Genomic DNA, 24,810 nt, shown 5'->3' with positions numbered 1-24,810 from the left:
GGATTACTCAAGAAGTTCTTTCTAAGATTTATCCAGAACTTCCTTTCGGGGTTCCTTCATTCCAAGGTTTTCTCAAGAACTCCTTCCATGATCATTCCAGGAGTTCCACCCAAAACCTCTTCAAAAGTATCTTCTGGGATTTCTCTATGAATTTATTTTAAGATTCGTCTAAGAGTTCCCCAAGTGATTTCTACAAATGTTTCTACTGAGATGAATCCAGTAGTTTCTTCTGAGATTCCTCCTGGAGTTCCTTCTAGGATTCTTCCAGATCTTTTTCTTGAGTTTAATGAGGAACTCGTTCTGGGATTCGTTCAGGATTTTCTGCTAGGATTCTTTCAGGAATTGCTCCAAAGATTCCTCAAGGAACTCCTTTGAAAATTTTGTTTTAAGATTCCCTCAGAATTTGCTTTATTTTTCTTCCAGGTTCTTCTCAAAAATATATCCAGCATTGTTGCTCCAGGAACTCCTTACGGGATTTCTTTAGAGACTTTCCAGGATGTCTCTAGGAATTTCTTTCGAGATTCCTCCAGGAGGTCCATATGAAGGGTTTTAGGGGCGTTTTGGGAGCTTCTTTCTTCACATACTTTCACTGCCAAGTGCAGCATAGTTGTCCCATGTTCTATGGGAAACCCTATTAACATGGGACAACTATGCTGCACACGGCAGTTCAGGTGGGCTTCGGAGGGTTTCAGAGGTATGGATTTCAAGGTATTTCAGCGGGCTTCATAGGGTTTAAGTCGAGCTTTAGAGAGTTTCTGTGAGTTTCAGAGGTTTTTCAAGGCGTTTCAGGTTTGCAAGGGATTCCTGGTGGCTATACGGGACGACAAAACCTCCAGGTGAGGTTCATGAGTTTTTAAGAAGCGTATCAGGAGATACGCTTCAGAGGTGTTTCAGAGGCTTTTCAGAGGGTTTGAAACGAACTCCCGGGGGCTTTCTGGGGTACCATAGGCTTCCAGGCGTGTCAGGAAATTTCAATGGAGTTCCTGAAGGTTGACAGAGTTTTCATGCGTGCTTCAGGGTGTTCCATGGACGTTTCAGAAGCGTTTAAAGGCGTTTAATTGGCGTTCCAGGAGGTTTCCGAAGGGCTTGGAGATGTTCCATGCTGATTACGCTTGTAGATTAGATCACATTTACTTAAGCTCAAGGGAGGTTTTAGAGACCTCTAAAAGGTTAATGAACTCATTACTTGATAAAGGCTGAGTCTTTGTGAGTTTGGGCTTCAATCGCAAAGCAAAGCAGAGTAGGTTGATTTGATGAGCTATATTCAGAGGAGTTGAGACATTGAACCACGCACTGAACTCATCTAGAATTGCATACAATAGCATTCAAAAGTGTAGAATAGAATAGACTAAACTTGAATTAGAATAGACTTTATTAGAACTAAAATAGACTGGGATAGACTACAAGAGACTAAAATAGACTAGAATATACTAGAATAGACAAGATTGTATTAGAATAGACTGAGTGTAGAATTAGCTTAAATAAAAACAAAAAAAAACTAGAATAGACTAGAATATACATACTAGAACTGATTAGAATAGACTAGAATAGACTAGAACAGACTAGAACAGGCTAGAATAGACTAGGATAGACTAGAATAGACTAGAATAGACTAGAATAGACTAGAATAGACTAGAATAGACTAGAATAGACTAGAATAGACTAGAATAGACTAGAATAGACTAGAATAGACTAGAATAGACTAGAATAGACTAGAATAGACTAGAATAGACTAGAATAGACTAGAATAGACTAGAATAGACTAGAATAGACTAGAATAGACTAGAATAGACTAGAATAGACTAGAATAGACTAGAATAGACTAGAATAGACTAGAATAGACTAGAATAGACTAGAATAGACTAGAATAGACTAGAATAGACTAGAATAGACTAGAATAGACTAGAATAGACTAGAATAGACTAGAATAGACTAGAATAGACTAGAATAGACTAGAATAGACTAGAATAGACTAGAATAGACTAGAATAGACTAGAATAGAGTAGAATAGACGAGAACAGAGTAGATTAAACTAGAATAGCAAGTCGTACACGCTGGCTATAGTGCAAACGCGCACCAAATTGGAGTTGAGGAGCTAAATGCGCTGTAGTTACGTGCATATCAAGAATGTGCTTGATTTGTGCTTTCTTAGGTACTAGCACTTACTGAACAAACCTATCGGCCAGTAGTGCATTAATCATGTCGATAAACCAAACCAGCCATTCAACCCAAGTCTTAGTCATACTTTCTTCTGCCACACACACCCCGGCAACAATGTTTTGATTCTTCCAGTTTATTTTTTTTTGTCGACCGTCGCTTTATTCCGGGAATCTCGCTTACTCCCGGTTCGTTGATCGCAACACAGTAGTGGTGGCGCCATCATGTCCCGATTCCCAGTTTCAGTTCTATTGAGAAGAAAGACTCCCTCCGTCTCCATCGTCGTGTGATGATCATTCATCCGTTGTCGATCTAAATCATTACATTCAATTTTCCATGTGCTGGGTCTTGGGCTTGGATCCGAGCTCTACTTCAGAGGCTGATCGTTCTTTACTAGATCGCAACTTACTACATACTTCATGCTTCTGCTCTCTTTCTCCATTCTGTTTTCACCCGACGTTCGCAGTTCTTGTTCAGCGCGCACTCGCCACCACTCCGGTCCACCCACAGCCTGCTGCGTTCGATCGAACTCTCCAGTCCAGAGCAATACCGCTGCACTCGCGTGTAGGAAATCGTCGTTCGATCGCTCGCTCAACAGGTCTTCCACCGGGCTTTACGCTGACGGTCGGACGGATGGACGGTCGGTTACCGCGCGGACCACGCGGGGCGATCATCTGGAGGCGTTTGAGCCCCGCATATTTATTTATTTATAATTCCATGCCTTCTCCAGCAAGCAGCCAGCAGCGCTGTGCCGCTCCAGTGCAGACGTGAAGAGGCGGTAACTCACGAGATCCGCCACAGCACAGCACACGCTCTCGTTGGGTGATCCAACGGCAGCAGAGTAGGCTGCGCCGTGCTTTTTCCGGTCACACTTTCCTGAGCAGTGGCTTAGTTTGATTTTAGTCGCGATCCGGTCAAGAACGCTTTTTCCCCACTCGAAATCTAACGCGAGCGCGCCTCGTAGGGAAAGAATTCACAGTAGAATACAGTGTTGTTGATGTTGGCAACTGCGGTGCTGTTCTAGAACGAACTTCACCGTATTCGACGCGAGTGACTCCAAGGCAAACGCAAACAACGAACCCCCGCATCCTGTGTGTGTTTTAGAAAAGTCTACGGGTCTGGGCGTCCCCCTAACTCCCAGAACACAGTACATAGGAGGCCGAGTTCGTGTGAAAAAGAAAGGAATTTCTTCCAGTCTGCGCCTTCTACGATTCGTCTTCCGTGGTTGTTGTACAGAGGAGCTCTCTGCCTGCGCTGGTAAATCTCATACTTATTCTGAGTTGGTGTCGGTTGTGTCTGCGGTCGGTTGTTGGTCGGTGGTATAATCGTCGTCGTCGTCGAGTTCTTTTCTTCGAGAAGATGCAACTGAAGAATACAGTGCAGAAGCTAGAGTGAGAATATCTTGTGTGCCACGGTGCAGGGAAGAAGTGTCCGCGAAGCTCTCGGCCCTCGACCGTCGTTGATTGTTTGCATACAGATAGTGCCTTCGAGAGTGTGTAGAGTGTGCTGCTGCGGCAGTAGGACTGTGCTGAAAGTCTCTGTTTGGAGAAAGAGCGCTAAATATTGCACGGTCCCAGGGCGAAAAGATAACAACACAAAAGTGCACGATTTATGGCCTTCTCTGCTTCGGCGCTGTCTGTACCTACGGCCAGTCGCAGTTGAGTTGTGTGTCAGCGGGTTCAACTGAAGAATTTTAATTCAAGTTGTGTTGACTGTGTGGATAAGTTCTTTGTTTGGCACAAAACTCTGTTGGCGCACCGCCGTAGAAGGAGTGAACAAACGGAATAATTTGGAATTACAACCACCCACTTGCTGCGGAACATTAGCTGAAAACATCCAGAAAGGTGAGATCCGAGCGCTGAGATCATAGCTTCGTACCCTAACATAGGAATTGCCAAAACTGCGGCTGCGGTAGATCGTGTGAACTATCTAACAGCTTGTTGATTTGAACTGTAAACGTCTCGAATTTTAGGTGTGATTTTATCTCAGTGTCCAAATCTAGTCAATAGCATCCATCATTTTCAGCGTTTTCCGACGAAGTAGGCGTTGCTCGGTAATAGTGCTTCAAGTCATTTCGAAACGCGGATGAATAGTCGTTTTTGTCAGGAAGTCAACGCTTTGCTGTGCAATTGTTTACTTACTTAGTATTATTTCTTTTCCCTATTGGCTTAGCCAGATAAAAAAATCTCTGGGAACCTAGGGAGTCCTTATACTTTCTCCCAAAAGCCCAGTTTCCAGTTCGAAAGGAAGCGCTCGAAAAATTTCTTGGCCGATTCCTGACAGAAACGTTCTGCAGAGACTGTCATTTGAACTGTCATTTCTTCGTAACTACGTACTGCGATCGAAGGAAAACGGTTGGAAAACGGTTTCTTGAGCGATTCAGACATGCTTCAAGATAAGCCGGAAAATCCCTTCCGAACTGCAAACAGTCCTTAAAGAAGTTTTGTTGAAACTTCTGAATATATTTCTGCCGGAATGTGGTACATTTGAGATATTTATTATCATAAAACTAAAACGAGAAAACTTTAGATTTTATGAAAGTTCTTGGAAAACATCATAACTAAATAATAAACTTCGAAATTTTGCATGTGAAACTAGTTCTTCACTCAATTAAAAAAATACAACCGACACTCCATGTCTATTGAAGGGATAATCAAAATAAGGTGAGATCAAATTAAAGAATCAAAATAAAATGCACACTAGATTGAAAAAGCCACCGTAACTAGGAAAACTCGTCAATAATCAGGCGTCACTTCGCATTCCCAGAATATTTTACAAGAAACAAAGTCTAGTAACCTGCGAAAAAGGGGATATCAACATGATAAAAGACGAATCAAATCGCATCGAGAAGGAAGATATCGAGATATCAACATGTGAGTGTGAGAGAGAAAAAAGTATGCAGATTAAAGAGACCTATCAAACCATCGAGATAAGGAGTGATATCGAGATGAAGAACATCGTGACATGGAGAGTTGATTGTATTTGGCTAAAATCTCGGTGATAATTCCTTAAGATATTTCTGACAATTGCATAAAGAAGTCTTTGGTAGACTTTCCATCATAAATCAGGGGGCGATTCCGGTTGGAGTTTTGCGTGGGATACTGAAATGAAAAATGGAAGAAAATTTTCAGGGAACTGCTGGAAGAATTTCTGAAGAATACTCTTGCGGAATACCTAGACATAAGGTTTGAATTTTTGGAAATAATTATCGCACATCTCTTAAAAAGGATAAAAGACACACTTATCGGAACTCAATGATGTAATTGTAAAATAATGATCACTTATTTTTTAGAGAATTCAATAATGGTTGAAGACTTTTGTTTCGTTCCATCAAAATATGTCAACGTTAAGGACAATGAGCAGGAAATAACGTAGTAGTCAGAAAGCATTAAAAAAAGAGAATTGGCTAAGACGTGGTGACCCAGGTAACCCATAAGCATTTGAATAAGCCGTATTTCTGTTTAAAATCTGCATTCGGCCTGCTTACTGCCGTATCATAACAGTTCGACTACTAAACTGCCCTATATTAACAATTCGAATGCTACTTGAAATCTGACAGCAGTTTCGTAGCATTTCAAATGCACGGTATATTTTGGTCAACAGGCACTGCTAAGAGATGAGTGATGCTAAAACCACAACACATTTCCACTTTCTAATTTACGTGCCACGGCTGTAGAAGTCATCATCATTCGCATGTCCAGTCAATCATAGTTAACAACGAATAAAATCAATAGGAAAACATGCATTGGCACATGAATTCCATGGTTGGTTTTCTATGATCGACACCTGCCGAGCTCATAGCATAACGAAGCAACTGCCGGTGTAATACTCATGCCCTAAATAGATCACAAATCCAACGCGCTTTGTCTGATCATCTATAGCTTACCCTGTAGCGCGGCTCAGCACCATCGTCAACCCGAGGATCGAGTGATCAAATCCCAATTTGACCGAAAGCAACAACAAAAAAGAACAGTAGTTCAGGACGTGCCCCAAGCATCAAAAGTTCCACAGCACGAAAGTGAGAAAAAAGAAGAGAAAGGGAAGCCGGAAAATGGGCAGGGGAAATAGTTTGTTTTTATTTTTAGCAATCTGGGGGGTAGGAGGGATAAGCATTTAATCAGCCGTATATCGGGCCAAAATCTACATTTAATTAGCACTAATGGCGCATATACGGCAGATTAGCATTTAATGACTTGCTGTAAACGCGTATATAGTGCCGAATTAATGCCATTTTAACTGCTTATTGGTTACCTGGGGACATTAAGACGTTATTTCAGAGCGCAAGTAGTTCAATAATTCTGAATTTTCGGTTCATCGTCTGATCGTGGTTTTTTGAATCTTACTCTGCATTCGACCCTTCTCGATCCTACAACTACTAGTATGTCGTGTTATGCTACAAAGTCTCTTCGCTTCGTACTCGACATGACCCAAAAGTATATCGATTGCAGTAGCTTTCTTGAGAATGTGAGACGTCACACACCTAGGCTTGCGACAGGTCCGAAATCGCCTTTTGCTGTCTGGCTACCGCACTGAATATGGACTGTTTGTTCATACATACTGATGATACTGACGTACATCAAATAAGCTGTTATGTTTGGAACACATGGAAAATGATTTAGAAGCCACAGTTATAAGTTGTGAGATGGATTTGCGAAAAAAAAACGCGTTTTGGTGGAAGTCGAACCAATAGCTCCAAATTCGTTTGTTCGATGCTTTTACCAATCGAACTACAGAGCTGGTTGATATTCTGTAGAATCTCTTTCTGCTTACAAGGAGCAGAGACTACTCTAGAGATTCCCACAACAATTTCCAAAATTCATCTAGATATTGTTTCAGGCTTACTTCCACGGACTGCTTCAAAAGTTTCTGCAGTAATTCTTCGACAGGTTTTTGAGAAAATTCTTGCAGAAATGCCCAAACATCCAAGAGTGTTCCTGGGATTTCTTGAAAAACTATCTTCAGGGATTCCTTTGAGAATTTATCCAAGGATCCGCCAAGATATTCCTTTGTCTATTTTTCTAAAAAAAATCTAGTATTTCTGAAAAGGCTCTTTTAATAATTTATCCAGGGTTTCCTCTAGAAATACCATCAACGATTTCCCATTGATTATTATGGGTATTTTTCCTGGAAATTCACCAAGGTTTTTTTTTAAATTTCAACGATTCTTGCAAAAGTTGTTCCATTGATTTCTATAGATATCCTTTGGCCTTTTTTTTAATCTAAAAAAATCTACATGACTTTCTCCCGGTATATATTCAAGAATTCCTCCCGAAACGCCACTGAAAATTCCTCCATGAATTTCTTTGGCCATTCATATATCGATTCATCTAAAAGTTCTTTCTCGAACTGACTTTGCTTTCGTGAATCTCTCACGCAAGGTATTTTCTACGCATCACTCAAAAGGGGTGATGCGGTTCATAGTATGAATTGAATACTTCCACAGATCTTGGATAGAGTTGCGAAGGTTATAGGGATATATAGGGAATGTGTGCCATCAGTACCCAAGCAACACACATGTTATATAACAGTTACTGCAGCGCAAGTTTTGGTTGTATAGAAGTTTATTTTACGTAATTTTAACACAATGTTGAAATAACGTCGAATTAACTTCTATACAACCAAAACTTGCGCTGTCGTAACTCTTATATAACATGTGTGTTGCTTGGGTAATCTCACACTCTTATATTCATCCTATTCGAGAATAAGCGATTACGACACCGATTGATTTCGCTCTTTTTATTTTCATGGGTGCTCAGTGAGGGGGTGCACTGCTCACTTCTAACAAACAATACAAAAATAAGAAACAAAATCAACAGCGCTTCAATCCTTTGTTTTTCGTAGGATGAAAATAGGAGCCACATACTAATAAGGGAACCAATTCCCAATATACATATTGCTATTATAGGTTTTGTAAGCATTTCATTTTAGTCCTCTCGTCGTTTCGTACTTTCTAAACCCAAGCCTGAAGCAGCTTCCGATAGGTGATAAGATGGTAACAATAGCAAATATTTGAAAGATAATGGCCATGGTCATGGTACAATATAGTAAACAAATAATTATTCGGAAAGTTCTCACCAAATTCCATCTCGTCGAATGATGATCGCACCCACGCCTTGCGATTTCTTTCCATTTCTGCGCCAAACAATGCAATTGTGTTAATAAATCATTTGCTACTAACTTCGCGTAATGGTTACTTGCCGAGCCGAAAAACAAAGTCCCCCCAGCTAACACAAAGTCGCAAATGATGTAGAATAGGATGCAAAAGTGGAGGTCATATGCGTACATGCTCCCATTTAACCGCGTGAAAAGTGTACGCATATCGCCTCCACTTTAGCATCCTATTCAACATCATATGCGATCATGTGTTGGCTGGGCCGGAAAGGATCCTTCCGAATCTAGCCGCACACATGTTCACTGTTATGGCTAGTTTCCACTTCGTACGTACTGTGTAAAAAGATAGGACAAGTAATGGTCAAGTAATGATTCCGCTTCAAAATTACTTGTGCAGTTCGCAGATGGCAAGTAAGGAAAAAAGTGTAACACTCGTAACGCCTCCCGTGCGAATCAAATGGAGCTGTCACTTTTCCTTGCGGAAAAATAGTCCGCGCTATTATTCCGTAAGGAAAAGTAACGTTTCTCCCCATACTGGAGCAGTTGTCAAAATTACTTGCGGAAAAAGGTGGAATTTTACTTGAGCGCTCTACTTGGCAACAAGAAACTAAGATTTAACCTTTTGCGTTGAAGCATGTTACCGTTACGGCGCTGCCATTGTGCCGCTTCAAAGTGAGAGTGAGAGTGCGCGTCCAAAGGATTTTCGTGGATTTGCTGATGTTGATATTCTTTTTTGTAGCTTCGCACACGCGCACTCCCACTCTCACGCGTAACTATAACGGCACCCTTAAGTCATTTGAGGCTTACCAATGCCAAGTGTGGGTAATACATTCCCAAGAAAAAAATGAACAAAATGTGAAATATCAGTAAAGCTTGTCAGTCTGCTACAATAGAATCCGAAGCGATATTGAAATGAAGTAAGTGGAGAAAAAAGGGCGCCTGGGTAATAATTTTCTGCTGTTTCTGTTGTTCTCGTTAACAGTTACTCTTTTACTCGTTAGTCAGAATACATTAATGGTACGTGATTCGAGCTTATAAAGACCATTTTCAATCTTTTAGGGAATTCTAGATGAATCTATAAAGATCAATACATCTAAAATTCTAGATGAATCGAAAGAGAATAAATTGAGAATAAATCCTCAGTGGAATTTCTAGAAAAATATGAACGAATCCTCAAAAATGACGCTAGAGGAATCTGTTTGTGTACGCGCGGGAAACGGATCGTTTCGGACACCGTAGAAACCGTAGAATCGAAAGTTATTTCACTTTGACACCTAACTTTATTCCGGAACTTATTCGCTACACAAAACGACTGCGATTATAGTAATAAGAATTTATTTTGCGGACTGTAATAGACGAGGAATGTATTTCCCGGCGGTCTGATAGTAACTAACTTTTATTACCTATGTACAGTATCATCAGCCTGATGAGAGACTTGGATTCTGCTAACAGGCCTTTTCTCTTCTACCATATCTCTTATCATGCTCATAGTGAAATAGGAATACAAAACCCATACGGTAGATAAGGAACACTACAGTTTGTGGATCACGTTTGATCTTCGCTTCGTTCATCAATACATACTCTTTTCACTAACCTTCGCTTGGACAGAATCTATTGACGAATTCCTGATTTCTTTGAATAAATTCTTAAGGAAACTTTGGAGATATTCTTGATGGAGCTGTTAGATGAGCACTTGGGAAAGTCTCTAAAGAAAAACTTGGAAAAGTTAAAGGAAATGAGAATTATTTTTACGATTTTTTAGGAAAAAATTCTCAAATTATCTTTGAAGGAACTCATGCATAATTGGTTTTCAAAATCTATAAAGGAATACTTGGAAGAATGCCTTAATCTTTGTAGAAATTTTTAAAGGAATTCTTGTACGAATTTCTTGAGAAACTGTGGAAAGATCTTGCAGGTAAATAATTTAAGAAATCCTTGAAGGTATTTAAAACAGAACGCATGGCTAAATTCCTGAAGCAATAATTTGAGAAGTATTAGAGGATAGCCTCGCAAGTATCTATTAAAGTATCATTGAAGAAATTCTAAAAAAAAAATCATTGGAGAAATCGCTTAAGGAATCCATGAAGGCATTCCTGACGAAATTCTCGAAGGGATTCATAATAGAATCTTTAGATAAACTTCTGAAGAAAATCTTGGAAGAATTCTGCTTCAAAATTGAATCTTGATGAAATTTTTAAAGAATTTCTTGGAGAAATACTTGGAACAACAATTAGAGGAACTTTTAAACGATTCTTGGAGGAATATGGAATCCCTGCAGTATCGCAATAAGGATTTGAAGGAATTCCAACAGAATTTCTCAGATGAATTTTTATTGTTATCCTTGAAGGAATCTCTGAAGGAATTGTTGCAAAAATACTTGTTAGACATCTTCGAAAAATTACTATAAAAATTCTTGAGTGAACTCTTTTAAAAGTTCTTGAAGAACTTAATGCAAGAATATGGAATACTTCATACAGGAAGAAATTCTAAAGAAATTCTTGTAAAAACATGAAGAGAGCCATGAAGAAATTCCTGGAGTAATCCTTTGTAGATTTCCTAACAAAATCCTTGGTGAATGAAGTACCGCATCACCTGGTACATCTCCTAGTGAAATTCCTTGAGCAGTCATCAAATAAATTTCTTATGGATTATCTGAAAAAATGCTTGAAAAACTTGAAGAAATCCTTGTAGGGTAACCAAAAATCTCCAAGGAATTTCTAAAAGATTTCTCAAAGAAATTCTGAAAGAATCTTAGAAAAATTTGCGATTGATGTTTTGTTACAAATAACTAAAAACCTATTGAAAAATTCCTGTAAAAACTCCATAGGAATTGCCAAAGCAATCCTAGCCTAGTTTATGTATGAATTCTTGGATGAACTCCTCGAGGAATCAATTAATGAAAACATCAAAGATACCTCGAAAGAATTCTGAAAGCATATTTTTGGGAAATTCCTTAATGAGTCCTTAAAAAAATTCTTAATAAACCTTCTACAAGACTCCTTGCAGAAATTTTGATGAAGCTTTTGAAAAAAAATGAAGGAATTCTCAAAGGAGTTGAAATTTCTGCTTGGAAAATCCTTAGAAGAAACCAATTCAGGAATTCCTAAACGAATACTTGGAGGAATTGCCGAATACAAAATAATGAAATTTTCATAGAATGCTCTAGAAATCCTTAATGGAATTTGTTCAGAAATCTTTGAACAATTTCTCTAAAAAAATCATTGAATGAATTACTAAAGGATTCCTTGGAGAATTTTCTGAAGGATTTCTTAAAAAACCTTGAAGGAACACTTCATGACGGATATCCATGACGGGATGCATGGAGAAATTCCTTAACAAGTGTCACGAAAATACTCGATGATTATTCCTGAGAAAACCTCTGTAGATTTTTCTAAAGGAATGCTTGGCTTGCAGAGATAAATAACCCAGATGGTTTTTGAAGAAATTCTGAAAGAATTTAAAAAATCGCAAATGAAATATTCGGAAGAAATTATAAACCAATCTTCCAGAATTGAGAATTTTAGAAGAAATCCTTGGCGGAATTCTGGGAGAAATCTTAAAGAGATGCCCTAAGGTTTTGAAGGAAATGCCAAATCTTTGGAGGAATTGCTAAAGAAATCCTATACAAAAAAGATGTCATAGAGGAATTCCTGAAGATATTTTTGGAGCTAATTTTAGAAGTAAATCTTAATGGCGCTTATTAAGACCATAAACAATATATCAAGGAACTTTTGTTGAATCCATAGAGAAACGCCTCAAAAATCCTAGGAGAGATTTCTGGAACAATATGAAGTATTCTTCGAAAATAATGTTGAAACATCTATGGAGGAATTCCTGCAGAATTGTTGGAGTAATTCCTTCAAAAAACATTAAACAATTCTTAAGGAAACCTTTGGAGGAAGTTCTGATGCAATTCTCGGTAAAATTTGCTTCTTGGTGGAGCTGTTATATGAGCACTTGAGAAAATCCCTAAAGAAAAACTGGAAAGAGCTCGTAAGCGATAGATTTGGGTATATCTTTTTTTAATTTTTGTAAGATTTCTAAAGAAATTATTATTAAGTTCCTGTTCTTAATAGTTCCTAAATCCTTGGAGGTATTTAAAGTAGAATCCATGGATAATTTCCTGAAGCAATAATTTGATTTAAACATTACTGTAGAAATTTATGAAGAATTGCTTGCTTGCGGTAAGAATCTAGCGGAAAAGTACTTGATGAAATTTTTGCAGGAATCTATTTTTAACAAGACTTGATAGATTTCCAAAAGAATTTTTGGAAAATTCAACAAAGGGATTATTGGAGGAAGTTATTACAGTTTTTTTGTAACTTCTAATGTTTGAAGAAATACCTTGAACAAATCCTTGACAGTAAACATTGAGGAATTCTCTGCAAATCTTTGGAGAAAAACTTGATGAAATCATTGCAGTTTTCTTTAAATAATTCAAAAAATAAGATGAAAAATCATTTGGAGTATCTCCTGAAATAAAGTTTCTGAAAAAAATCCAGAATGATAGTTGGAATTCCGAGGGAAAACATAAGATCCTTTGAAAGAACTCCTGGATTATCCCTGATAGTTTACTCCGGATCTTTAAAACAGCCAATGATCAATCCAAATTTGTCATGGATCTGACTTTTACTTTGTCTGCGATGTTGTCAGATACTCAACTGGATTTGTTGACTACTTGCACATTCAGTGTATAAATGCTGGTAATCATATAATTGAAGGGTCAGTTAACCAGATCAAGCTGGAAATCACCTGTAAGTCAAACAGTACATTCCCAACCCAATCATTTCCAGCTGTTGTTGCTGCTGCAGAAAAGTTGCGAATCTACTTCCGCCTCGACCTCTCAGAACAACGACCTGCGCCCAATTTACCACTCCCCACATTACTATACTGCTTCGGTCAGAGAGTATTGTACTACTTATTGCTGTTATTGTTATTATTATCACCTCTCATCATCATCATCATCCGTCAGCATCGACCGCAATCCCGCTTTATCATGCGCTTCCTTCCCACAGCACAGCAGTTTCTCGCGCAGTTCCGAAAAAAAAGTGTTACTCTCCTATTGCTGCTTCTGCATTTTCCGGCTTCCACCAGCAGCACCGTCAGATGGTGTGCTCAAAATTTGTCTAAATTTCTAAATTTTCTTCACCGTCATCATCAACGGCATTACCACCATCACCACCGCCTGTCTGAGCTTTGAGTTTGCCAATAATATCATCGTCAGCAGCAGCAGCGGCAAAAAGTGGAAGCTCAATTTCAAATTGCCATTCGGAGATTTTATTGATATTTGCACTAGCTGCGGGCACGATGGGGAGCGAACCAGTGAGCGGAACAACAATGCGGTCAAGTCCGGCTCGCCGGATAGGTAAATTGAAATAAATACACTTAGCAGGTTGAAATCGAATGGAAAAATTTTGGAGTGACATAAATTGGCAAGTGCAGAAGAAAGCCTGACGCAGGTTTCGATTTCTTCGGGTGATTTTGACGTAGAAATGGCTGGACATGTTCCTACGATTTCTTCATAGATTGTTCCCGGATTTAATCCGGGATTCCTCCAGGATTCTTTCAGACATTTCTTTCGTGATTCCTTAACTGATGTCTACCGGGATCCTTTTAAAAATTTCTGCTGCGATTTCGTCAGAAATTTTTCCTGGAATTTTCAGGAATTTCTCCCGGTATTGCTTCAAAGATTCCTTACATGATTCACTCCGGGACTCTTGCCTGAATTCCTCTCGGGATGCTTCCAGGTATTCTCCTGGGAGTATTTCTTTGATCACTCACGGGGTTACTTCCTTCAATTAGATTTCTTCAACGATTCTTCCAGGAATTGTTTTTTCAGGATTATTCCCGGGTTTTCTCCCGAGATTCATTGCAGGGTACTTTCTTGGATTTCTTCATCTGCCCCCATCACCGATCCCGTCTCCGCTGCCAACGATGTTGCTCGGCGGCAGCTATTCGGTCCAAACTCACAGCAACTCGCCGCCAGACACGTCGTGCCCAGAGAGCTTCCTGCTTTCACCGGTGATCCAGTCGAGTGGCCGTTGTTCCTGAGCTGCTACCAGAATACGACAGACATACATGTGTGGTTATTCCGATGGCGAGAACCTGATGCGGCTGCAGCGATGCCTAAAGGGGAACGCGTTGGAGGCGGTTCGAAGCCATCTGATGCATCCATCTTCTGTACCGTTAACCATCGACACGTTGAAAACACTGTACGGACGTCCAGAGCAAATCATTAACTCTACTTTCCAAGCTTTGCGCGACGCCGACCCCAAAATCGGAACACTCGGAGAGCCTGATCAGCTTCGGTTTGGCATGCAAAAACCTTTGCAGCCACCTCCAGAGTCCAGGCAGCGGGTCTACAGGATCACCTTTCGAATTCTTTGTTGCTTCAGGAGTTGGTGAGTAAGCTGCCAGCTACCCTCAAGCTAAACTGGTCGCTCTTCAAGCGGCAATATGCCATCGCAGATCTCACCACGTTTGGCAGCTACATGGACCGGATCGTGACAGCCGCCAGTGAAGTGACGTTTCTCAGCGTAGCAGATGGACATCGTGGCAAGCAGGAGAAACCGAAGACGAAGGAGAAAATGTTTGTGCACACCTCTGAGGAGAAGGCAGGGGAAAGCGTTTCCGCCAACCGTCAAGAGAACAAGCCAAAACCCTGTGCGGCCTGCAAGAAGGACGGACACAGAATAAAGGATTGCCACTCCTTCCGGAAGATGCAACTTGCAGACCGCTGGAAACTAGTGCAAGAGCGATTTCTCTGTCGTCGCTGTTTGGGCTCTCACGGAAAGCTTGCATGGGAACCTTCCGTGAGAGCCAACTGAATGGTTGCGAGTATCGTCATCACAAGCTTCTTCATCCAGGGAATCCACAATTATCCCATGCAACTGACACTCCAAAGACTACAAGCACGGTTACCGTTCATCTGCAGTTCCAGCGAGCTGTTCTGTTTCGTATTATTCCGGTGTCGCTACACGGGAATGGCAAAACCATCAAAACGACGATGGTTCATCCAAAACTCTGGTGGAAGCGCAGGTAGCAGAAGAACTTGGAGTCACCGGTGCCATACATCCACTCTGCTTGCAGTGGACCAGTGGTGTCGAACGAGTGGAAGACGATTCCCAAGTGATAAAGCCAGGGCGCAAAATTTTCGAGCAGACGAGTTGAAGTTCACCGTGCGGCAATTTTCATTCACTTGCCTGCATATTCATATTCAGCTGCTCGATACTCATTTGTCAACTGAATGAAAGTCAATGAATATTTGTAAACATCTTACAAAGTGTTAAATTGCTGATAAAATATGAACGTTCCGATTACATTTAACGGTGCTTTACACAGATCTTTTCCCATTTGATTGTTGTGGAGTGTTGTTGGAAGGAATCGTAGCCATAAACGTAGGTAATTATGAAGATGTTTCTCGATCGGCTTCATATTCAATGACTACGAATTGACTGACTGTGTGAAAAGGGAGAGCGAAAATGAATTTGGGTGTTTTGAATGTTCAGTGCAGAATCATTCAAATTCGTGCTGTTTTCAGTCAATGACTATGAACATTTTGCACCCTGGATAAAGCTGCAGATTTCCGGTGAAACGAACTCAACGAGGACCGATTTGAAGGAAGTGCTGTAAGGAGTTGCTTTCAGCCCTTACCTGCTGTTACCCGGCTGGGCGGCCTAAAGCAGGGTACCTCCACTAAATTTCGGACTTCGGATAGAATTAAATAGGAAAATGGGTAATAAATAAATTTTGCAATAAACTTTTAATTTTACTCTAACCTCTGTTTTGCCCCGTTCTCCCCAAGGCACTTATCGTTGCTGTTGCTCGTTGGGGCCCTTGCTGCAGTTCTGGTGGTCGGCGCGGTGGTCGTTTTCTGCTCCCGCACGGATTATGGGGAGCTTCCTTCTCTTCTTCTTCTATCTTCTTCTACACTTCTTCTTATTGGGCACTTTGGAGGTTGCCTAAGCAACCGTCCTTGACTATTAGCTAGGGGGAAGAGCGGGCTCCTTTGTCGGATCCCCCCTAGCGACGGTGGTGAAAAATCACCGGACAGGCTACTCGCCGTAGCAAGTCCCGGTAGAAACCTCAGTTTACTACCGCAGGCAGTACGCCCCTTTGTACTGTCCTGCCTTCGTTCTCCTTGGCTATTAGCTACACGGGCGAGACAAAGCTCTATTGACTGAGCCCGTGTAGCAAGAACGGTGAGATTTTGGACGCTTTGCGAACCGCAACGCAATGGCGGTGGTCCTCACCCTAGCACAGCACTGTCACAAGCACTACACTTCTTGTGTCCGAACCACGGGCCGGCACAAATGTTCGGGGGACAAATCTTCACTTATGTTCACTCCCGACGAGACTGGGAACAACCATCCAGCCTACACGGACAACGCGAAAACGGCACTCATTAATAACTTTGGCACGTATTCCGCGGAGTTGTAAAATGTTGCGTCCGTCGCTATTCGTGGTTCGACACTTTCTCCAACTTCCCGGGGGTAGAAAAACGGGTGAAAAAACCGCCATTGCGTTGCGGTTCGCAAAGCGTCCAAAATCCCACCGTTCTCGCTACACGTCAATCGAGCTTTGTCTCGCCCGTGTAGCTAATAGCCAAGGAGAACGAAGGCAGGACAGTACAAAGGGGCGTACTGCCTGCGGTAGTAAACTGAGGTTTCTACCGGGACTTGCTACGGCGAGTAGCCTGTCCGGTGATTTTTCACCACCGTCGCTAGGGGGGATCTGACAAAGGAGCCCGCTCTTCCCCCTAGCTAATAGTCAAGGACGGTTGCTTAGGCGACCTCCAAAGTGCCCAATAAGAAGAAGTGTAGAAGAAGAAAGAAGAAGAAGAGAAGGAAGCTCCCCATAATCCGTGCGGGAGCAGAAAACGACCACCGCACCGACCACCAGAACTGCAGCAAGGGCCCCAACGAGCAACAGCAACGATAAGTGCCTTGGGGAGAACGGGGCAAAACAGAGGTTAGAGTAAAATTAAAAGTTTATTGCAAAATTTATTTATTACCCATTCTCCTATTTAATTCTATCCGAAGTCCGAAATTTAGTGGAGGTACCCTGCTTTAGGCCGCCCAGCCGGGTAACAGCAGGTAAGGGCTGAAAGCAACTCCTTACAATTGGCGCCCAACGTGGGGCCCGATTGTAAGGAGAGGCTTTCAGCCCTTGTCCGCTGTTACCCGGCAGGGCGGCCTTAAGCAGGGTACCTCCACTAAATTAAGGATTTCGGAAGAATATAAGTATTTAAAATTGCAAAATTATTATTTATTTTAAACATTTAATTTCATCCGAAATCCTTAATTTAGTGGAGGTACCCTGCTTAAGGCCGCCCTGCCGGGTAACAGCGGACAAGGGCTGAAAGCCTCTCCTTACAGTGCATACCGTTAAGAGTCTCAACCTTCCAGTGCAGTCGTTGGATTTCAGCGAACTTTCCGAACAGTTTCCGCATCTGCAAGAACTACCTATCCACAGCTACACAGATGCCGTTCCTACGATCCTGATCGATTTGGACAATTCCTTCGTGATGACAACCCAGAAACGCAGAGAAAGAGCTAGAGGCAGCCTGATCGCAGCAAAAAGTAGATTTGGCTGGACAGTTTATGGAAGCACATCCACAGAAGTTGAGCAGTCCGCTAACCAGCTATTCCAGATTTCCGTCCGTTCGCCCGATCAAGAGCTCCACGACCTCGTGAAGGAGTTTTTCGCATTGGAAAGAGTGAATGCTACATCTTCTGCAATAGAAAACGACGACGATAAACGTGCCAAGCAGATTCTTATAATCAATACTGTACGGACGGAGTCAGGTCGATTCCAAACCGGCTTGCTTTGGAAATACGATCATGTGGAAATCCCGAACAGCCGGCCCATGGCGGAAAAGCGATTCCGCTGTCTCGAGCGTCGTCTAGCATCCAAGCCTGATCTATACGACAACGTGATGACCCAGATCAGTCAATACCAAGCCAAGGGGTATGCTCATAAGGCGAGTCCAGACGAACTAGTTAGCTTCGATCCAAAGCGGTCTTGGTTTCTGCCTCTGAACGTTGTTATGAACCCGAGGAAGCCGAACAAGGTGCGACTAGTGTGGGATGCAGCCGCCAAAGTTCAAGGCCAGTCGTTCAATTCTGCTCTTCTGTCTGGTCCGGATTTTCTCGCACCACTTCCGGCCGTTTTGTCTTCATTTCGCCAGTTCGAGGTAGCTATTAGTGCCGATATCTGTGAGATGTTCCACCAGATCTTGATTCGCCTTGAGGACCGATCGGCACAACTATTTCAATGGCGGGACGATCCGTCCAAGCCATTCGAGGTGTTCGTCATAGACGTAGCGACGTTTGGCTCCACCTGCTGTCCTTCTGCAGCGCAGTACGTAAAAAATCGGAATGACGAGGAGTTTGCAGACGAGTTTCCGCGGGCAGCGGAGGCAATTACGAAGCACCATTATGTCGACGATTTTCTGTGCAGTGTGGATACTGAACAGGAAACAGTCAAACTTGCAGAACAGGTGAAGTTAGTGCACTCGAAGGCAGGATTTGTTATACGAAGCCGGCTGTCGAACTCGAATCACGTTCTCACACGGGTCGGGGAACAACAAACGGAATCTGCGAAGAAAGTTTGGATCGATAAGTCGGCCGCGTACGAACGCGCTCTCGGCATGATCTGGAAACCGGAACCGGATGTTTTCGTATTCCAAGGTGTGTTCAGGGAAGAAATACAGGCTCTTCTTTTTGGTGACGTCGTTCCGACCAAGCGAGATGTTCTACGAACCGTGATGTGCATCTTGGACCCCATCGGACTGCTAGCCATCTTCGTAGTCCACGGAAAGATGCTTGTGCAGCACATCTGGCACTCTGGGATCGGTTGGGACGAACGCATTTCGGAAGTACTTCTGGCGCAATGGCAGCGATGCATCAAATAACTGCAGCAGCTAGACCGAATCGAAATCCCACGTTGCTACTTCCCTGGCTACTCCTCTGAAGACTATGGGACTGCGGAGCTGTACATATTTGTGGATGCATCCGAAGAAGCCTTTGCAGCAGTGGCGTATTTCCGGATTGTCGAAGGAACAACAGTTCGATGCTCGTTGGTGTCGGCAAAAACGAAGGTTGCGCCTCTGAAGCTATTATCAATTCCCAGGTTGGAGTTGTCAGCAGCTGTTCTTGGCACCAGGCTTTCAAAATCTGTTGTTGAGAACCACACGATTCCGATTAGTCGCAAAACATTTTGGAGTGATTCCTGCACCCTCCTCTCCTGGTTGCGAGCAGATCCCCGAAAATATTGGCAATTTGTCACATTCAGGCTAACTGATGTCCACGATCTCACGCAGGTCGATGAATGGCGCTCGGTGCCGTCTCGTTTGAGTGTGGCCGACGAGGCTACAAAGTGGGGAAAAGGCCCCGATGTCACTACCGGCAGTCGCTGGTTTCAAGCTCCAAAGTTCCTCTACGAGCACCCGGATTCATGGCCCCAGCAAACAATGAAAGGCAACGAGTCGTCTGAGGAGCTCCGTCCGGTTCACCTTCATCACGACGTAGCCCAAGAACAGCTATTGCAGTTTGGGCGGTTCTCGGATTGGGAGCACCTGGTCCACGCTGTAGCCTACGTGCACAGGTTCGTGCGCAATCTTCGTTGCAAAGTTAAGAAGCAGCTTACAAGCTGTGCGGAATGGCTAAGTCAAGATGAACTACAGCGAGCGGAGACAACTATTTTCAAGCTTATCCAGCACGAAACTTTCGGGGACGAGATCGTTACTCTCAAGCGCAATCAGAAACTTCCCGCTGGTGAACAACTGAAGCTGGGCAGGACCAGCAAGATCTGCAAGCTTTCTCCTTTTCTGGACGAGCAGGACGTCATGCGAATGGACGGTAGAATCGCACGTGCACAGCAGGTCTCGTTCGACTTTAAGTTCCCAGTTATTCTGCCCAAGCGACACGGCGGTACTACACTTCTGGTCGATTGGTACCATCGGCAAAACAGGCACTGCAATGCGGAAACAGCGGTGAATCAGATGCGTCAAAGGTTCCACGTGTCGGAGATGAGAGTTGCCTTTAAGCAGGCCGGAAAGCTGTGTCAGTGGTGCAAAGTCTACAAAGCAGTTCCAGAAATCACGAGAATGGCTCCATTGCCACAAGCAATGACGGTATCGCACGTTAGGCCATTCACTTACGTCGGCGTGGAATACTTCGGGCCGATGTTGGTGAAGCAGGGACGCAGTGAGGTGAAACGTTGGGTCGCGTTATTTACCTGCTTGACCATACGCGCAGTGCATCTTGAAGTGGTGCACAACCTCACAAAGGAGTCCTGCAAGATGGCGGTAAGGCGTTTCGTTGCACGGAGGGGGGCCCCGAGGGAAATCTTTAGCGATAGAGGAACCTCTGGACAGAAAGTAAAGTGCAATAGGCAGAGTATTGGGATTCCATTCAATCATTTTAAACCATTTGAAGTCCTTTATGATTATGACACAGACAAAATTACTTATGATATGATATGATAAACTAAGTAAGATCTAAAATATTTAACATTAAATAAACACATCTCCAGTACATGGTTTTCACATGATCAGATCAACCTAAACGTATCGTGTAAGCATTAAAAACAATTCGATCAGTTGCAAACAGACTGTAAATGTAAATATTTTTTCAGCTTCACACTTGCTCACGCGCACCAATTAGTGTGCGCCTCTGAAGCGCTTCAAAATGCCGCAAAAACCAAACCACATTTGGAGCATCCATGCTGCTCGTCGATCCTCGTGTTCCATGCACCACTGTAAAAGCGTAAGCTTTTTCCTCTCTTCTACTCTACTCACTCCCTTCAAAACTAAATGCACTTAAAGCGGTTGCGTATCCACACTACTTTTTTACAGTGGGTACCAAACATCGCGTCATCCGAGCTCTCATCTTGATTAATTGGGTTTAGCCGCCGTCCGGTCCGAAGTGCATTTCCCTTCACTGCCTGCCACTGACCATCCGCTGCGCATGTTTCACTAGCTCCGTGCAGCCGATGTGAAAACCGATAAGGTTTTGCTGATGGAGATATGGAAAACCGGACATTCATACAATCGTGGACGTGAGTTTCCTTCGGAACGCTTCATTAGGAGAGCACGCCGAAAACGAATGGCCGAGTGTCTCAAAAAGTCTAGGGGAGGAAGGGGCAAGATGGTTGTTGTCCATCTGATTTCGGATCCTGCAACCAGTAGATGGCGATGGCATTTTTGATCAATTTGCAAGCACTTTTCGAGGTAAAATTTGCGGAAGGCATAAATAGCACTCGCAATCGTTTGCCGAGGAGCAAAGAAAACGCGTGAAAGTTTTGGAAGTGCTGCCGCTCGCGCGCACAGCTTGTTACGATAATCTTGGTGTCGTCAAAATTAGCAGGTCGTGAAAAGTACGTAACAGGAAACTCGTCAGTATCTGGATGTCACGGCACAGAGGGTAATCCTTGTGTAATTTTTGCTCACTCTAGTAACTTTTAAACAATTTTCTATTCTATATGATATGGGAGCTGTATAGGAATCTGCTGAATTGCTTGTTGTAGTGAGCATTCAAATTTGAGCTTCCTCAAGCCTGGAATGCTCATCTTACCCCGTTTGCCCCCTAATTAACTTTCGTCCCCTCCGCGCGTCACTGCCTCTGCAGTGACGACTTTCCTACGTGCATAAAACAATAACAACATGAGCGACATCTGCTTTCGGACCGATCCGCTTTTTATTCCCTTTCCGAGCATAATTTCGACACCGGACTACTGGCCTGGCCAGACCACACAGCAATCCATCCGTTGTTTACATACAATCGTGCGTCCGAAATGACTCACAAACAAGCAGGCAGGTAGCTCTCTTGCGGGAAAATCTGGTCAGCACCAGCACCAGATCCACTTACCCGAATATCTGCGCTGAAATTACCAACAACGCAACGTCCGCGGCCGGGGCCCGCCAAGTACCGTTGTTGCCTCTGATGCTGCAGATTCTCTGCGCGCGCACGTTTTCCCATCTGGGCCGCTGCTAGCGAAGACCTTCTTCTTGTGCTAGTTCTTCCGCTCGACTTGCGCGCCACTCACTCACAGGCTTGGCGCAATTATTTTCGTTCATAAATCCAAATTCTTTTGCGATTCACCACCTCATCATTCTTCGGCAGCAGTCAGCCAGCGTGCCAAGTCGGTCTTTGCCCCCCAACACAGCCATCCATAACTTCAGCATGATCGCGTCTAGCGAGCAAGTTGGGAAGTTGGGCTCCACAGACCAGCCTACTACTACACTCTAGGGATCTACCACGGACGGGCGGACGTCGACGATCTAGCGGAGTAACGCGGAGAGTGATCTTTTGTTTTTCCACCCTCGCCTACTACGTTATTCGCTGTTTCGCTCGAGTGATGCTGTTGTTGCAGAACTATGGCCAATTTTCTGCCCAAGTAGATTCTTTCTTCATTGTGCTGCATCACGTTCCGATGAGGCCGTTTTATTGTTGTGCTCGTCGAAGCAGCATGCATGTCGAACGGTTTCTGTGTTAATCAATGAATTGTTAGTAAAAACTTTGAAAAGTGATAGTATGAGTGATCACTGCAGGTAGACAAGTTGTAGGTGTAGAAATGCCCATGAAGCAACAATTTCATATTTTATTTACGATACGATACAAGTGCACTTTAAATCATGGTTTAAAAAATATTGGGAAATTGGGAATAATAGAAGTTCTGTATGTAGTAAATACTATGTATTGTCCAAAATGACCAACACAACATGAATCATAGCAACCTTGGATGACTGAGATGACCTTGGACTTCAATGAAAAATATTTGGCTTGATAACAAACTGTGTAAGGCTGTGGATTATTTCTGGACATGTTTAAAATATGTATTTCCACAGAGAACAGACGTCTATCTTCGCTTTCTGCCTTGTGTAAAACTTTATAACGGTCATATCAGAGTACAGTAGACGTTCGCTCGGTGCAAACGGTTTAACTGCAATGCTTTTTAACTGCAAGTCCGCTAAGTGCAACAATTTTGCAGTTATCGCACCGCTATCTGTCAAAAATGAAACGTCAACAGAGTTGCGATGTTTTCCAGATGCACTACAGCTGCATTGCGATGTTTTTGAGTGCATTCTGGCTGCGTCCAACAGCAACTGACAACTGTTTGACGGCTGTCAGTCGTTGCAGTTAGCGAATTTCATTCGTTAACTGAAACGTAAACATGTTGCACTTATCGAACGTCTACTGTATGTGGTTATGTTCCCGTTGCGCGGCGCTAGCATCCCATCACTTACATTGTTGTGTTGTCATATGTGTTTCCAGTGCTCGCCGTTTTTGGCCGTTTGGCGCTCGTGTCGCATTGTGGGCTAGTGTATTTTAACGATGAACCACTGCCATCGTGGGGTCAAATCGACTTTATATGTGGGGCAGTCTCCGTTGGTGGCGTTGAGGTACACTTAAATTCTTTACACACGATTTCGACGTATTGTTGTTCGAGCTTAAACGTCTGTTCTCTGTGGTATTTCTCTTGTAGTTCTTATGGATTTCACTAGGAGCTGCCTTAGTGATCTCTCTGTGAGTATTCTGGACGATTCCTACTTTAAATCTCACTGATTATCCTCTAGGCAAACATGCAGGTGGAGATCCTGAAAGAGATGTCCCCTGGAGCACCTCCAGAAATTGCGTTTGGAGTTCCTCCACAGATTCCTTCAGGAATTCCTCCAACGTTTCTTCAGAAATTTCTACAAGAACTCCTTCAATCATTTCTCAAGGAAATGTTCTAAGAATTCCTTCAAGAAGGCCTCCGTTTATTCTTACAGAAAATGCTCCAAACATTCCAAATAATTCCAAATAATTCAAGAATTTCTCTACAGAAATTGTAAACTTGTAGGATAGTGTTTTTCCTACAATTATCACCAACGACGCTGTTTTTCAACGCTTAAGGACAGACTTGTTAGAATCCCAAAATGGCCGCCACAATGGCCGTCTTTGGCACCTACTCACGATTTCGAGCACACAAATCTCTTCGTAAAGAGAACCAGCGCGCGCACCTGATCTTCTTATTTTAAGCATATTACAAATGAGCAAGAACAGAATAAAAAACGTAGTAGGCGTTGCCGCATGTAGACGTGTTTTGAGCTGCTCGTCACATTTTTTTCGCTTTAGTTAGATTTTTTTTTTCTTTTCCGCGATTCCGCTTACGGATTGGCCGGTGCTATGCTATTTCTCCGTGGCCACATGCATAAAAATATACCACGAAATATACACAAAACTTACAAATTCGGTGTTTTCTCCACATAGGAATCGGTTGGATACCAATGCGCCCCTCTTGTTTTCACAATTCTGTTTTGTGGCTTGGTTGACAGAACAGAATAGAGAAACACGAAGAAAAAAAACATACAACTCCGACACCGTATAGGTGTTCGCAATGGATCACTAAAATAACTAAAACGGCCGCTATGAAATGAACAGATAGCGCCACCGTAGCCTTGTGTGTTTGACGTAACTCGACTGCTGTCACTGTGTTATCGTACATATACGGTGGCGCTTTTGTTTTGATGCGGTGAGTAGCGGAAAAGTCGGCTTC

At 42.7% G+C, this 24,810-nt stretch overlaps 1 protein-coding gene across 4 annotated transcripts in view; it reads left to right on the top strand.

The window, feature by feature from the left end:
• The window catches only part of LOC134284920 (uncharacterized), a 269,878-nt gene that overhangs the window by 137,946 nt on the left and 107,122 nt on the right, over positions 1-24,810 (top strand). Inside the window, exon 1 of one of the 4 annotated variants that reach the window (XM_062844487.1) lies at positions 2,971-4,001. The exons of the other annotated variants lie outside the window; for them this stretch is intronic. The gene's annotated coding sequence lies outside the window, so the exon portion shown is untranslated. Of the gene's footprint in view, positions 1-2,970; positions 4,002-24,810 lie in introns of those variants that run through there. 4 annotated transcript variants of the gene reach the window in all.

This window comes from Aedes albopictus, chromosome 1 (assembly GCF_035046485.1).
Source record: "Aedes albopictus strain Foshan chromosome 1, AalbF5, whole genome shotgun sequence".
NCBI lineage: Eukaryota > Metazoa > Arthropoda > Insecta > Diptera > Culicidae > Aedes > Aedes albopictus.
This window is presented reverse-complemented; position numbering and strand designations above follow the sequence as displayed.